This window comes from Helianthus annuus, chromosome 4, assembly GCF_002127325.2.
Source record: "Helianthus annuus cultivar XRQ/B chromosome 4, HanXRQr2.0-SUNRISE, whole genome shotgun sequence".
NCBI lineage: Eukaryota > Viridiplantae > Streptophyta > Magnoliopsida > Asterales > Asteraceae > Helianthus > Helianthus annuus.
This window is the reverse complement of record NC_035436.2, coordinates 53040707-53057276: the sequence shown is the minus strand read 5'-3', so window position 1 is coordinate 53057276 and position 16570 is coordinate 53040707. Positions and strand designations below refer to the sequence as shown.

The window sequence follows — 16570 nt, the reverse complement described above, 5'->3', positions numbered from 1 at the left end:
GTGTGTGTTTTCTCCTTCCTCACTCTCAATCTCGATACATACACAACACACACACCTGCACATTTTTATTCATAATAATTACTTCCCAATTATTCACTTTTGGTCCTTCTTGTTTAGGTTATATGACCCCTTTAGGTCTTAACTTATTTCCAACCTTTTATTTCCACTAAACTAGCCAGATTTATTAACTTGATTAGTTGTTTCATGAGGCACTACCAAAGACCATATTTCATAAACGTTACATTTTGGGGTGTTACACAGATCAAAGGCCACCGGATCTAATCTTCCATTTGCAAGTCAAGCCTCTTCAATGGAGAGAAGCCATCTTAAAAGACAAAAAGACATATCTGCAGAGGGTGCAAAAAGATTTGAAGAAGATATCTTGAAGGAAACAATTAAAAACATGATTGATTACGAACTTCCTGATACAAATCAAGCTGATCCAATAGGTCAAGTCAAGGGAATGCAATTCCTTATACCTTTTCCAATAACATCACTCCCAGCAAACCCCATTGCTTTAAAAATTCAAAAGTGGTCTGCTGATAAAGCCATCCATGAATTGACTCTGGTTAGAGCAAATGGGGAAGTGCAAAAGAGTTTAATGAACAACATTGGGGTGTCCCAGTGGCCAGCCTCACCTACCTCTTCCCAGAGGACCCCGGTTCGAATCCTTGCAGGCACACCCTCCAGGCTTTCACTTCCGGTTGGGCAGTAACCACGAGGCAGCTATGGGCTAAGCTAGCTTGTGGAGTGGGATCACTCTAGCGGTTGGGAGGACCGTGCAATATCCCCCCCCCCCTAAAATTGAATATCTGCAAGATCTACTAGATCTTCCACTCGAAAGGGATGCGAATGATTCATTATCTGAAAGATTTAAGAAGAACTTCAAATCTCAAGTAAAAGATAAGTTGAAAAAGAGGAATAAAAATTGATCCAATAAAAATCTGTTATGGCATCATCTGTTCTAGGGGAGATTGTTGGACCTACAAAGGAACAAATGATATCCAAGAGCCATAACATGATCCACTGAATATATCTACTCCTGAAAATCAACATAGCCTTGTTTGCATCAACATAGGTAACAAAGGTGATAGCCTTGTTACCTGAAAATTTTCATCTGTTAAATTTTCTGGCAAGCTATTCCAATCAACAAATTACTCACAACAAATTGAATCTAACAGGTAACAAAGGTGATAGCTAGTGCCAATTTGTACAATTGTACGTCTGAAAATCGTTAGAGCAAATGACACTTGCGAAAGCCTCTGTAGTCATTACAAAAGAACACAATAATCTCCACCTTGCTTGGCAGTTAAGTTCAGATGTAAGACTAAATATATAATTGTAAGTATTTAATCTATTAGCCATCATTATCGTTTATATTATATAGATTAAAATATAATAAAACCTTATAATATATTAGTTGATAATTGTTGATGTTCGGATTTACCCTTATTAACTAATAAGGTTTCCCTTGGGTGTATTTACGGAGATGACTAGAGAGGGTTTTAGGTTAGACGATAATAATAACAACACACATATTTGACCTCCTCTCTCTCCGTATTATGAATTCTTCAACCCTAAAGAATTCAGAACTACCATCAGCAACGTACATCCTACACGGGAACCAGATCAAGCTGACTATCATGTCTACATCTATGTCTACATCAATCACTGGATTATCTGTTGGCATGTCTGTTGTAACAGGTATTATTTACCTGTTTTCCATTACATATAAACATAACTGATCAACATAAGAAACTGTCAATATTTGCTTTCAAAAGCCACCATGAGGGAGGACCGGCCCATCACACGAGAAGAAGCAAAGCCACTAATTATCATCTTATCAACTCTTATTCCCAAATCACAAGATGCCCATTATGATATTGGAACCACAATGATCACTATGAAATCCCATATTCAAGCCCTTGAAGAACGTGCGCATGCAGTAACTGTTCGAAGTGCGTACTTTGGCCAATTAGCAGCCGAATCATTTCCCAAGTATGCTCATTATGTAAATGTTAAACTTTTGACTGATTGGCTTACAAACAAGACGATACGCGAACATGCAAATGAGAATAACAACTCTCCAAGATTAGTAGACAACCATCTTTGCCATTTCTACTTGTTTTCAGATAATTTGTTGGAGGCTTCGGCTGTGGTCAACTTTACCATCTTGAACACTGACCATCCAAAGCAATTCATGTTCCATGTAGTCACTAACAGCGCTAACTATGCAGCCATGCAAGCATGGTTTGTAACTAATGACTTTAAAGGCTCCATAATCGAAGTCCAAAAGGTTGAAGACTTAACTTAGTTGAATGCTTCTTACTTGTCGGTCGTTAGAAAACTAAAAAAGGCTGGCTTTTTTGGATACCCATTTGAGCGTTGTCAAGATATCGACAATGACCTAAGATTTTTAAACTGAAAGTATGAATCCTTATTGAACCATCTTTGTATCTACATACCCGAGATATATCCTTACCTTGAAAAAGTCATCTTTCTTGATGACGATGCCATCATTCAAATTGTTGGAGGCTTCGGCTATGGTGAACTTTACCAACTTGAACACTGACCATCCAAAGCAATTCATGTTCCATGTAGTCACTAACAGCACTAACTATGCAGCCATGCAAGCATGGTTTGTAACTAATAACTTTAGAGCCTCCATAATCGAAGTCCAAAAGGTTGAAGACTTAACTTAGTTGAATGCTTCTTACTCTCCGGTTGTTAGAAAACTAAAAAAGGCTGGCTTTTTTGGATACCCATTTGAGCGTTGTCAAGATATCGACAATGACCTAAGATTTTTAAACTGAAAGTATGAATCCTTATTGAACCATCTTTGTATCTACATACCTGAGATATATCCTTACCTTGAAAAAGTCATCTTCCTTGATGATGATGCCATCATTCAAATTGTTGGAGGCTTCAGCTGTGGTTAACTTTACTATCTTGAACACTGACCATCCAAAGCAATTCATGTTCCATGTAGTCACTAACAGCTGTAACTATGCAGCCATGCAAGCATGGTTTATAACTAATGACTTTAAAGGCTCCATAATCGAAGTCCAAAAGTTGAAGACTTAACTTAGTTGAATGCTTCTTACTCTTCGGTCGTTAGAAAACTAAAAAAGGATTGCTTTTTTGGATACCCATTTGAGTGTTGTCAAGATATCGACAATGACCTAAGACTTTTAAACTGAAAGTATGAATCTTTATTGAACCATCTTCGGATCTACATACCCGAGATCTATCCTTACTGATGCGTGTTAGTGTGTTATATTTAGGTGTATATTTTAAGCCCTTTTACACTTTTTAGCCAAGTTTTAAATTTATAAAACACGATATTTACTAACACTAAACACACATATGGGCAAGTGCACCCATCGTGGACGTAGTATAGTGTTGGTAAGATACCGAGGTCGTCCAAGGACACAAGAGCTTTTAATACCGGTTTATCATCAATGTCTAATCAAATCAAAATGTTAGAAAAAAGGTTTTTAAACTAGAAAAAAAAACTAACTAAAATGCTGAAAATAAAAATAAAAGTAAAAATAGATAGACAAGATGAATCACTTGGATCCGACTCGTGTGTAGTGTAACCTTTGATTATTTTCGCACTTTTGCACTTGTTTAAGAGATTATCTTAGTTATTGTAGTAGGCCCCTCTTTTGAAGGCAACGTTACCCTCAACCCAGTAGTTTGAGTCAGCAAGGATACAATCCTAAAGGGTCGGATTATTGAAAGATAATTAATTAAGTTATTAATGCATAATGTGGTAGGCCCCTCTTTTGAAGGCGATGTTACCCCCGGCTAAGTAGTCTGAGTCAGCAAGGATACAGTCCTAAGTAGCCGGGTTAAAGTTTTAATAGTAGTTTAACTTATGAGGGGGTCAAAGAGTTTGGACCCCCGCCATCCAATACCGTTGGGCATTGAAGGAGGTCCTACTAAATTTGACCCAGGTCCTTTGCAGTATCTATACACTGAACAATGGCAAGACTCTTACCAAACCGTTCCCTTAACCCCCGACCAGGTAGCCAACATACCTCCATATAGACCGTGGAGATATGAATGGTGAAAATCTTTTATTTTATATAGACAGTAAAATAATGCCAAGACACCACAAACAAACGATAAGGAAGTATCACCTTCAACATAAGAAACTAGTAATTAAAGTCATTAATACAAAACCAATTAAAAAGTGCAAAAGATTAAAAATAAAAAGTATTACACTAAACACTTGTCTTCACCAAGTGATGTAAGAGACTTAGGCAAACATGGCCTTTGATTGTCAAGAACTCTTACGATCAATCTTGGATCCCGAGACGACTCACACACTCTATGATGGACAATGGATGATGGTGTTGCGATGGTGGTGGGTGGTGGGTGAAGTGTGAGAGAGGTGGTGTGCCAAGGGATGAGTTGCAAGAGCTCAAAGCACTCCTTTTATAGGCTGAACAGAAGCTCGGGCACGGCCCCGTGTCCATTGGGCACGGCCCCGTGTCCATCCTCCTCTCTTTCTTCATTAAATGCAGTTTGTCTGCATAGGTGACCACGCCCCCGTGTCTGCTGAGCACGACCCCGTGTGCAGAAGCATATCTGTACTATCAATATTTGCCTGGATTCCGCGAATCTTATAGTTGACCACGGCCTCGTGTCCGCTGAGCACGGCCCCGTGGTGGGCGATGGAAGCTTCTACAACTTTGTCTTTTCTGCTGACAGTTGGGCACGCCCCTTGCTCACTAAGCACGGGGCGTGTTCAGTCTTCTGTCTTCTTGTTTTTCTTGGGAAGATGTTGTCGGGAGGTCGGGCATGCCACGTTTGCTCCTTTTTTTGTATTTATGTTAGATTTAGCTGCCTTTTTGCTTCTTTTGTTTATTTGAGCTCATTTAATCCTGAAAATACAAAAGGAAGACAAAAGCACACTTTTTCCAACATTAGTACTAAAAAAGGGTTAGTTTTATGCCACAATTAATGTAATTTATATGTTGCATTTTGTGCATATCAAATACCCCCACACTTGAACCTTTGCTTGTCCTCAAGCAAAACTCTTTTTAATGTGGCTTTTTCACTCCCAAATGGAATGGGCAGAAGAGAAGGTTTTTGGGCTTGTCATAGAGTGTCGGGATTTCCAAGATTCTTTATTAAGTTTTATTTTTATTTATTTACAATCCTATTCGTCATGATTTATTAAAAACGTTTCACAAGATAAATTACTTATTAGGGCATAACATGCCTTTTTAAAATTACATTTATATACAAGTTCACATACCTTACGGGGGATCACTCAACACTCGGCCAAAGGTGTATTTTTAGTGAATCACTCGAGAGCGGCATGGAACTTACTCCTACCATAAGCTTGCCAAGCAATCAATCCTCCTCCTTTTTAACTATATACCTTTGTAAATATCAAGAGGACTTTTTAGGTGAATGGTTAGGCTTGGGCTAAAGGTGGGTGGTTGGGTTAGTGGTTAGTGAAAGGGCGAAAAGCGTAAAAAGCGTCGGTTTTTGAAAGACTTTTTTATTTTTGACAATTTATTTTATTTTGATGAACCATTTCTTTCAAGCAAAGTTATTTTTGATGAACTTGCTTGTTTATTTGGTTTCATCATTTTTTTTAGTCATAAGAAAAACCGAGCTTTGTTACTAAAAGAAAGGGTTAAAATGAAAAAGGCTTTTGGTGGGTAAAAAGGGTGTTTGTTTTTGGGTTAAGAAATGAAAAGGTTTAGGCTCAAAGGGGTTAACTAGGGGGATTTTTGGGTAGGTAGTAAAAAAATGAAAAATAATGGTGTAGAAAGAAAAAGGGTTAGTCCTAATGCCTCCATCATTTACTTACTCGGGTTTAAGTTGGTAAGGACCGGGAATGCATTGTTGTGGCAAGTTCTAGAGTCGTAAGAACCAATCGGCTATTCACACAAGAAACGAAAAATGAGCATTTAGTGTAAAGATATGTATTTGTATGCTCAATAAAGGCTCAAAACTCACTTTTGTGGGAATGGGTTTTTATGTGATCAAGTATATATATAATCAAATTTTAACTAAGCTTGTCATGTCGTTTCATAAATTTCTTATGCTGGTTCTTTTTATCATGACGCTATCGGTTGTAAATTTGTAAAAATATAACCTTGTTAGAACTTGAAATTCCCAACTTAAACCTAGACAAGTAAAAAGAAAATGAAAAAATTTGGAAAAAATTTGGGTTGATTAGCGGTTCCAATAGAGTTTTGTGTAAGGCTTGTTAATTAGGACTTGCAAGATTCAAGGTTTTAGCATCCCCCCCCCCCACACTTAAATTACACATTGTCCTCAATGTGTCCCAAAAATAAATTTTTAGGTTGATTGAATGTGTAAAAGGGTGTTAAAAGCAAAATTTTGTGTTACTGGGTGCCTGGACACGGCCCCGTGTTGGATAGACACGACCTCGTGTTCAGGTGCCAGTAATGAAAACTTACAGAAGGTCGACACGGGGGCATGTTGGCTGGACACGACCCCGTGTCTAGCAAAAATCTGCAGAAATTAAACAAACAGCAGGTCTGGGAGGTGGGCATGGGGGCGTGTCGGCCGGACACGACCCCGTGTAGACAGTCTGCAAGATTTAAAAACAGGTTTCTAGCTCCGGTTTTCCTGTCCCGGCTTTAGTAGTACTAATGTTTAGTACTCTAAGCCTCGTATGTACCTGTTTTATCAATTAAACACCACACCAAACAATACCAAACATCCTAGATTACCAAGTTCAACATCGAAACCACCAAGTTAAAAATAAAAACAAAAGCTGAAAATAAAAAGAAGTTAGGGAAAGTAAATTGTTTAACACTCGGCACGCAGGCCGGAAATTGTTTGATAGAAAAGGGGGGTTTAACCTGTGGGATCACCAACCACCTGCTCCTGCTCCTACTTCACCCGCCTAGTCCATGTCTTCATCACTACCCTCGTCATCACCTCATCCTCCATGCCCCGTCATGTACTCCCGGATGCTTCCAATATCATCTTGGATATCGGAGATGTTTCTTTCAATGGCTCCGACCCGGTTGTATGTGTTGTTGGCAAGGTTGTAGGTGTTCCTGGTGCACATAAGGTTTTCCTGCAAATGATCATGTAAACTCTGAAAGTTAGGAAAACCACCTCCTTGTGAGGAGGATTGGCCCGGATCACCATGAGGGTGGTACTGGTAGTGGGGAGGTTGTTGAAACTGTGGAGCGTGAAGGACTAGCGCCTCTTGCGGGTTCCATGCGTGCCCTTGCATCCTCTGAAAGCTAACCGACCCGTCTTCCACCTCATAGATTAGGTTCATGGAGCGGCAGATGTGTACATCGACTCTTCCCGACCATGGGCTCCTTTCGAAAGACCTAGGTATGTTCACGAAGTGCTTGAAGAGACGATATACCCACCCCCCGAAGAAGATAGGGGTTGGTGCATCAGCTAGCCGGTTCAGATGCATGTTTCAGAGCAGGAGAAACGGAACATCGAGGTGTCTTCGCGTATGAATGCAGTGAAGGACTATCAAATCTCTCAACCCAACAACGCCACCACTATCATGCCTTTGGCTTAGAGAATAACCGAGGACCCTATGGATGTATCGGTAGAGTGGGTCCCTCAGCTTGGTACTCTTTGTGCTGCTTGGGTTGTAGTGCCCTTCACCAATCTGAGCCCACGCGGCTTGGCGCTCATTCTTATCCAAATCTCGCACCCCTCCGGTGTTCTCTTCACTCCCCAAATCTTCCTCCGTATACAGCCCAACTATTGCCCCGGATTGTGCCATTGAGATCGAGTACTTCATTCCACCACATCGGAATGCCACCCCATCATTGTCGAAAGGGCCGCACCTTGAATTGAAAGTGAAGGTGCTATAGAACTCCATAGTGCACTCATGGACGAAGCGAAGTCTAGTGGTTAGCGCAATCCTTAGTGGGCCGGTAACGAGGTTGTTAAACCGGTCAAGTTGGTTTACCATTGCTAAGAGATCCGTGCACACTTGTCTTAGGTATTCTTCTGGTCTTGTTTGAAGTATGTAATATCTGGCCCTAGTATCGAGCTCATTTGCTTTGAATCTTGTGAACTTCTTTGACATCTGAAAGAATACACCAAAAGTTAGCACGGAATAATGAAATTTTTCGGAGAAAACTGAGAACAGTGGGCTAGACACGGCCCCGTGCTCAGCAGACACGACCCCGTGTCCAGGCGTCTGTTACTCAAAAATTCCGTTTTTTCGACCCGGTCCTGAAAACTTGAAAACTTTTGGTCAAGTATGTGCGGTTTCCCCCGAAAATGAAACCCCAAGTGCCATTTTTACCAAAATAACCCATTTACCCCTACGATTTTATCTTTTTCGGTTCAAAAACAAGGGTTTGGGGTTTTTGTGAGAAATCGGGCAAATCTATCAACAATATAAGTGGGTTTACTTCCCATAACACTACTCTATGCTAATGCTAGTAGATTCATGCAAAAATTTGAGGTTCGATCCAGATGAACTTCAAGAACCCTAGATTTTCCCCAAATTTTTGATGTTTTAACTACATGCAAGTAACTAATCTAACTACTAATGGGGATAGAATCATACCTTGATGTTGTTAGAACGAGAGGGAACGTCAGAATTCTGCGGAAAATCGCCCGGACCAGAGCGTTTTGTGGGGAAACGGGGCGTGTGGAATGATGTAACGGTTATGAAAAAAGGGTTTTATCCCGACAGTTGCGCCGACACGGCCCCGTGCCGAGCAAAGTTTTTTTTTAGTGCTTGTGTGAGTGCTCTGTTTTCCCAAAACTTGGTTAGAAGACTTACCAGTTTCGATGTTCATCCGCTTGTTCGTAACTTACCAGGTATGATGTTGATGCCTTTACTCGTCGACCGTTTGAAGCGAGATTTCTTCCTCCTCATCCTCAATGAATCCTTGATAGAGTTTCAGCCGTTGGCCATTGACTTTGAATGGAATTCCATTCTGAGATTTAATTTCTACTACACCGTGAGGAAAAATATGGGTGATGGAAAAAGGTCCTGACCACCTAGATTTTAGTTTACCCGGAAATAATCGAAGTCGTGAATTAAACAATAGAACTTGATCTCCTACTCGAAATTCATTAGGTTTAATGTGTTTGTCGTGTAAATTTTTCATTCTTTCCTTATAAATTTCGGAGTTAGAATATGCATAATTCCTTAGTTCGTCTAATTCATTCATTTGACAAAATCGATTTTTACCGGCAAATTCTAAATCTAAGTTTACATTTTTTATTGCCCAGTAGGCCTTGTGAGCTATTTCTATTGGCAAATGACAACTTTTTCCATAGACGAGCTTATATAGGGTTGTGCCTATTGTTGTTTTATAAACAGTTCGAAAAGCCCATAAAGCATCATCTAATTTATCGGCCCATTCCTTTTTATTTAATCCTACGGTTTTTTCAAGTATTCGTTTTAAACCTCTATTAGTCACTTCGGCTTGTCCGTTTGTTTGAGGGTGATATGCTGTTGAGACCCGGTGATAGACCCCATATCTTGTTTAGATTTTTTCAAGTTGATGATTACAAAAATGGGTACCTCTATCACTTATTAATGCTTTAGGTGTTCCAAAAGGAGAGAATAATTTTTTCAGAAATCTTACCACGACTCTTCCATCATTTGTTGGAAGTGCCTCGGCCTCGGCCCATTTAGACAAGTAATCTACTGCCACAAGTATATATTTGTTTCCTTTTGACGGCGGGAAAGGTCCCATAAAGTCGAGTCCCCACACATCAAAAATTTCACAAACAAGAATGCCATTTTGTGGCATTTCGTTTTTGGAAGAAATATTACCTGCTCGTTGGCAAGCATCACATGTCTTGACAAGACTTTGCGCGTCTTTCTAAATGGTCGGCCAATAAAATCCCGAATCGAATACCTTTCGTGCGGTACTAGCGGCACCATGATGTCCTCCGTATGGACCTTCATGACAATGGCGGAGAATCCTCCTTGCTTCGCTACCATGTACGTATCTTTGGATGAGTTGGTCGGCACACATTTTGAAAAGATAAGGATCTTCCCAAAAGTAATGCTTCACATTAGCAAAGAATTTTTTTCTTTGGTGATGTGGCCATCCTTTTGCGACTATACTGCTAGCTAGGTAATTAGCATAGTCGGCATACCATGGTTCTTCCTTGTATTCCACCATTTCTAGGGACTCAGTCGGAAATTTTTAGTTGATTCGCTCATCCCTAGTTGCCTCCAAAGATAGGTCTTCTAATTCTTGGAGGAGTAGAATCCATCTGATGCTAAAGATGATCTGCTGCTGTGTTTTCTGCTCCTCTTTTGTCTTTGATTTCAATATCAAATTCTTGGAGGAGTAGAATCCATCTGATCAAACGGGGTTTTGCGTCTTGTTTCTTGAAAAGGTATCGAATGGGTGCATGATCTGTATAGACTATTGTTTTAGAAAGAACAAGATAGGAATGTAATTTATCAAAAGCAAATACCACAACTAGTAATTGTTTTTCAGTTGTTGTGTAATTCTCTTGTGCATCGTTAAGTGTTTTACTAGCATAATAAATTGGGTGAAAATGCTTTTCTTTTCTTTGTCCCATGACTACTCCAACTGCAAAGTCACTTGCATCACACATGATTTCGAAAGGTAATTTCCAATCAGGTGCTATCATGATAGGTGCATTGACTAGCATTTTCTTGAGTGTAAGAAATGCTTGATTGCAATCCTTGTCAAAGATGAAAGGCGCATGTTTTTCAAGTAATTTTATTAGAGGTCTTGAAATTTTTGAAAAGTCTTTGATAAACCGTCTATAAAATCCGGCATGCCCTAGGAAACTTCTGATTGCTCTAACGGAGGATGGTGGAGGTAATCGAGAAATAGTGTCTATTTTTGCTTTATCAACTTCCATTCCTTCGCTTGAGATTTTATGACCGAGTACTATTCCCTCTGTTACCATGAAATGGCATTTTTGTCTGCATTAGTTGACCACGCCCCCGTGTCCGCTGAGCACGACCCCGTGTGCAAAAGCATATATGTACTATCAAGATTTGCCTGGATTCCGTGAATCTTATAGTTGACCATGGCCCCGTGTCCGCTGAGCACGGCCCCGTGGTGGGCGATGGAAGCTTCTACAACTTTGTCTTTTCTGCTGACACTTGGGCACGCCCCCGTGCTCACTGAGCATGGGGCGTGTTTAGTCTTCTGTTTTCTTGTTTTGCTTAGGAAGATGCTGTCGGGAGGTCGGGCATGCCACATTTGCTCCTTTTCTTGTATTTATGTTAGTTTTAGTTGCCTTTTTGCTTCTTTTGTTTATTTGAGCTCATTTAATCCTGAAAATACAAAAGGAAGACAAAAGCACACTTTTTCCAACATTAGTACTAAAAAGGGTTAGTTTTATGCCACAATTGATGTAATTTATATGTTGCATTTTGTGCACATCACTTACCTTGAAAAAGTCATCTTTCCTGATGACGATGTCATCGTTCGAAAAGATTTAACCCCTCTTTTCTCATTAGATCTTCATGGGAATGTAAATGAGGCGTTGAAAGGTACCTCGAATCTTTTCACTGACTTTACAAGTACTTTAACTTTTCACTGAAAATAGTTTTTTAGATTATATGAAGTGTATGGCTTTTCAATGGCTCCAAGATTGACCTTCAGGGTTGTGAATACATAATAAATTTGTTTTTGGACTTTCATTTAGATTAGAAATTAGGTCCTCGAAGATTTAGTTTGAAAATTTGAGTTTCTATATCTTCATCAACTTAAAGTGAGAGATTTTTGGATCAAAGTGTCAAAGACACAACATATGCAAATATTTCTAATGGTTTATTCGTTAAAATATGTCTTTAAAAATAAACTTTGACGTGATATTTTGAAATTTTGTTAAGTCAAATTTTAAAATATTTTTTTTTTCAGTTGTGTACTAATATTTTTATGGAATTAATAACTGTTAATATATCCACCACTTGTGGCCTAGTGGTAGAGAGGCTTGAATTTTCTAAAAGAGACTCAAGTTCAATCCTTTCTTGTGTCACTTTGATCAATTAGGTAATGATGGATAGAGCCTAGCCTCCTTGCAGAGGTGTCAGGCTCTATCCTGAGCCCACTCGGGTTTTCATCCCACACGGGTTTTCATCCCATCGTGTGTTACGCTAAAGAGTTTTGCTCTTGTGGACACAACGACTGTAAAGTGGTAGCCGGCGGTATGGCTTCCCGGGGGAACACCCAAGCCAAATTTTGAAGCCAGCATGGAGTTGGTTAAGACAACATAGTCTGGCCGGAGTGGGACAACAGGCTCTCCAATTTAAAGAGTGCAATAACCTAATACAAGAAAATCATCGTTCCAAAAAAATAAAAATAAATAAATGTTAATTCGACTAAAGTGTCCTACTCTTTTATTATAACTTTAACAAAGTTAACTTATGTTAGGTCCAGAGTTTTACACTTATCTTTATTATAGTCTTTTTTGATTTATTTGGTTTAGATTATGTGTTGGGCTTGGGCTAGGCCATGTGGGCTAATGGGGTAGAGGCTCCTATAAATAGTCTTGTCTAGTTTATTTGTAGTAGAGCTCTCCATTGTAACGATGTAGCCCCAAATAGAGAGCCTTGTACCCGATAATCCTACGGATTGTGTGCAAGGTTCTCGAAGATCGTACCAGACGGTTCTTTGAGACCGTGTGCGATCTAATCAGCGACACTACGTTATTCAATGAAAAATCTCTTTTTGTTCTTGTCAGCTTGATCTTACTTTCCGCATTCGATCGAACCGTAGAGTGATATCACGGGTTTTTCGGGACTAACAAGTGGTATCAGAGCCATTGAAGTCTTTCAAAGGCTCGGTTTTGGTATCACTCGAAGAACAAGAAGAAGCTTTGCACAAGTGTTGGGGATGTGTGTTCGTAAATGGAAAGATCTCCGGTTCGTAAGATCTAGATTTCACTACAGATCTAAAAAAAAAATATAAGGTCTGGTGTAGTCGTCAGAAGATGACTGGAGACGGAGAAAGAGTGGAGTTGCAGGTTTTCGGCTCGGAGTTCGAAGAAGATGATCGGAGTTTAATGATGGTTCGATGATCGGAGATGAGAAGTTCGGAGATGCTGGACCGGAGACGAAGAACGATGTGAGTCTCGAATGAAGATGCTGTATCTCCGATGATGTCGGATGAAACTTGAATGAAGATGTGTTACGAGATGGTGAGTTTCAGATGAAGATTGTGGCAGGAGAAAAAAAATGATGAAGATATGTTGCAGGTTTTACGGTGTAGTGGTGTGACGGAGAAGGTGATGGTGGCCGGAGACTTGCAGGTCGACGGTGGTTATGGAGGTCCGAAGAAGGTGGTGGTGAAGATGTAGTGAACGGAAAAAGATGAACGGCGGTGGTTAGAAGCTGAATCACGGTGGAGATGTTAACGGAGATGAAGAAGATGACTGAGGTGAATAAAGGTTGGCTCGGAATGACTCGAAATGTTTATGTTGATGATGGAACAGAGATAGTTGAAGATGATGATCTCTGATGATTCACGGTGGTCGTCTTCTAAGATTAACAAACCTGATGGTAGATGTCGATGGAGCTGAAGTCTATTATCGGCTGATGATGGTCTGATGAAGTTGAAAACTGATCTCAGATGAATTCTTTGATGTTGATGAGCTAATGATGATGATGGAGTGACATCGGTAGGTCTAGAATGTTGAGGAATATTCTTAACGGCTGCACATGTCGTCAAATCAAGGAATTAAAAACCCTAACAATTGTCAACCATTAGATGAGGAGAGTGGTCTACGGTCAGACTAGAAGGTATGGGGGCCGGCTTGGCCCGGCTTGGCCCGGCGCCGGACCCCCACACCGCCCCCCTCTTCCGGCTTCCGTCACAAACGGCGATCCACAGCCGGGTCCGCCGTGCCTCCTTCTTCCTTTTCCTCTCACATATACCTATACATATATACATATATATACATAAAGGGGTTCATCCCCCACCCCCCTAGGTCCATCCCCTCCAAGCCACTCCTACGTGGCGCCTATGTGGCGGCTCATCCCCTCCAAGCCCATCCAAACCATACCTTCTAGTCTCAGATGATAAAGGAATTATTATTTTTGTGCCACATTATGTGGGGACCAACACTGCTGTGCAGCCGAGAATTTCAAATGGAGTAAGTAATTTGTCGATGGGAGCCCGACTGCATTATTTTATTATTTTATGGTCCATGAATATTATAATATCATTCGTCAATTGCATCAGGGATGCTTGTTGGAACCCACTTAATTGGGCATGTGCACATGGATGATGTGTGTATGTAAATGGAGTGTTTATTTTGTTTATTCTTGGCCCACTAGATGATTGGAATGCAATGGCTGACCCATTTAAAAGGTATGGATTTGTTATAATGGGTGACAGCTCGGGTTTGTTGGTGGCTCTATTATTTTGTGACAGATAGGGTGGCCAACATGATTTATTTCTTGGGCCACGCATAAGCTGTTGGATTGGAGTTGACTAGATCTATCGTTTAGACCAACTTCATATGGATTTTTTTTGTGGATCTCCTTTAGTCCGGGTCATAAGCTGTTGGACCGGAAGGTTTATAGAGGATGGGCTCGTTCACTGGTGGGCCACTAAAAAAGGGAAGACCTAAGATTGGAGATCATCTAAACCGCAATAAAGAGAGCATAAAACTAGAGGAAGATTGTTAGGTCCAGAGTTTTACACTTATCTTTATTATAGTCTTTTATGATTTATTTGGTTTAGATTATGTCTTGGGCTTGGGCTAGGCCATGTGGGCCAATGGGGTAGTGTTAAATTAAGTTATGGCAATATGTTGTTAATTCATGTTGCTACATTTTAATATCTTGAAAGTTGTTATATTTGTTATAACAGTTTATATGCAAGTTGTGTACAGGTCTTATTCTTCAGGGTTCATATGGAAACATTTAAGGACTAATGTGTGAAGATAGAAAACGTTGGGGTGCATCTTGTAACTTCTGATATTAAGAGTATATAAAGAGTCTCAACAGTGTTAAGATCATTATTGGTGTTGATCTTCTCGAAGTCTCTTCTCTCTTCAAGACGATTAGGGTTTTCTGTTTTTGTTTGATCTCTTGTGAGATCTGATCTCGTGTGAGATCTGTTGTACCAGTTCATATAGATTAACTGATTGTATCAGTTAATCTTAGTGTTTTGATTTCTGTACTTTGTATGATCTCACTATTGGTGAGATCTAGGGTTTGGCTGGGTACTTTTTTGGTTTGGGTTAATAATAGATTTTTGTCATGTTTTTGTCGCTATATCTTGTGTATTCATTCTATTAGCACCAGATCTATACCATTTTACATGGTATCAGAGCTAAGATAGCTCTTGATCTGCTGTTGTTTTTGGTATTTTTAGTGTCTTCCGCTGTTTGTTGGTGATTTCTCTGACTGTTGTTTGATTCTGGGTTTTGGTTGAAGGTTTCTTGCTATAAGGAACATTTGGTGTGGATCAGTGGTTCTTGGTGAAGTTGAAACCCTAATTTAGGGTTTGGTAAAGAAGTCAAAGGTATTTTCTGGTGCTGTTGAAGACCGTGTTGGTCTCTGTAATCCAAGAAGATTACAGGGCAAACTGACCGGTTGTTATATCTTCTTGTCTTCTGATCTGTGACTATAGCCCTAAGTGAAGGCTATAGTTCTGATCTTTTCTTGAAGATTGCACCCTCTGTAAGATCGTTCTTACTTTCTCTTGTTCTTTATTTTGTTGGCTAGTTGAAGTCGGGGTAGTGAGGACCGGCACCCTTATTTGTTGATATTGTGTGTTGATACTCGTTTGTGATCTGATTACTTGCTGTATATCTGCTGATTTTGTGTGTAATATTGTTTGTTTACTGTTGTTTGTTGCATATCTTGTTTGTCTTGTTGAGTTTTAGGTTAAAGGCTCCTGAGTTAAGACATGTCCAGGCACCTGTGAGTGATGAACCTGGAGTCTTGACACTGACTCAGTTTCGCCTGTGTGAGTGTCTATCAGTTTTCTTGTGATTGATTGTTGTTTGTGGTATTCTTGTTTTGAATAATTGATTGTGTGGTTCTTGTGTGAAAATGCCTGGTGATACTGAGGCTAGTACTTCTCAGACCTTAATTGGTAAGCTAGATATAGGGGATCCATTATATTTGCACCCAAGTGATTCTAGTGCACTGACTATTGTAAGCATAAAACTAAAAGGGACAGAAAACTATTCTGTGTGGTCAAGTGCTATGAAATTAGCACTAGAAGCTAAAAATAAATATGGATTTATTGATGGGAAATGTGTTAAACCTGAGAATGATTCTGTATTGGCTAGTCAGTGGGATAGGTGCAATTCTGTGGTTCTTACTTGGTTACTAAACTCTGTATCTGAAGAACTTTTCTTAGGACAAGTGTATTCTAAACTAGCTTCTGAGGTTTGGACAGACCTTAAAGAGTCTTTCTGTAGGGTCGATGGTTCTGTTGTATATGATTTGTATAAAAATATTAATAATGTGTCTCAAAATGGTACAACTGTTGCAGAATATTATAATAAACTTACAACAATGTGGAAACAGTTTGATGCTATGTTACATTTACCAATATGTTCTTGTCAAGCCGCAAAAGATTTCAATGATTTTTCAACGTTAATAAAGTTA

General features: G+C 39.8%; 1 pseudogene; it reads left to right on the top strand.

The window, feature by feature from the left end:
- The first annotated feature begins 310 nt into the window (after positions 1–310).
- LOC110933548 lies at positions 311–11555 on the top strand (annotated as a pseudogene).
- Positions 11556–16570: the final 5015 nt, after the last annotated feature.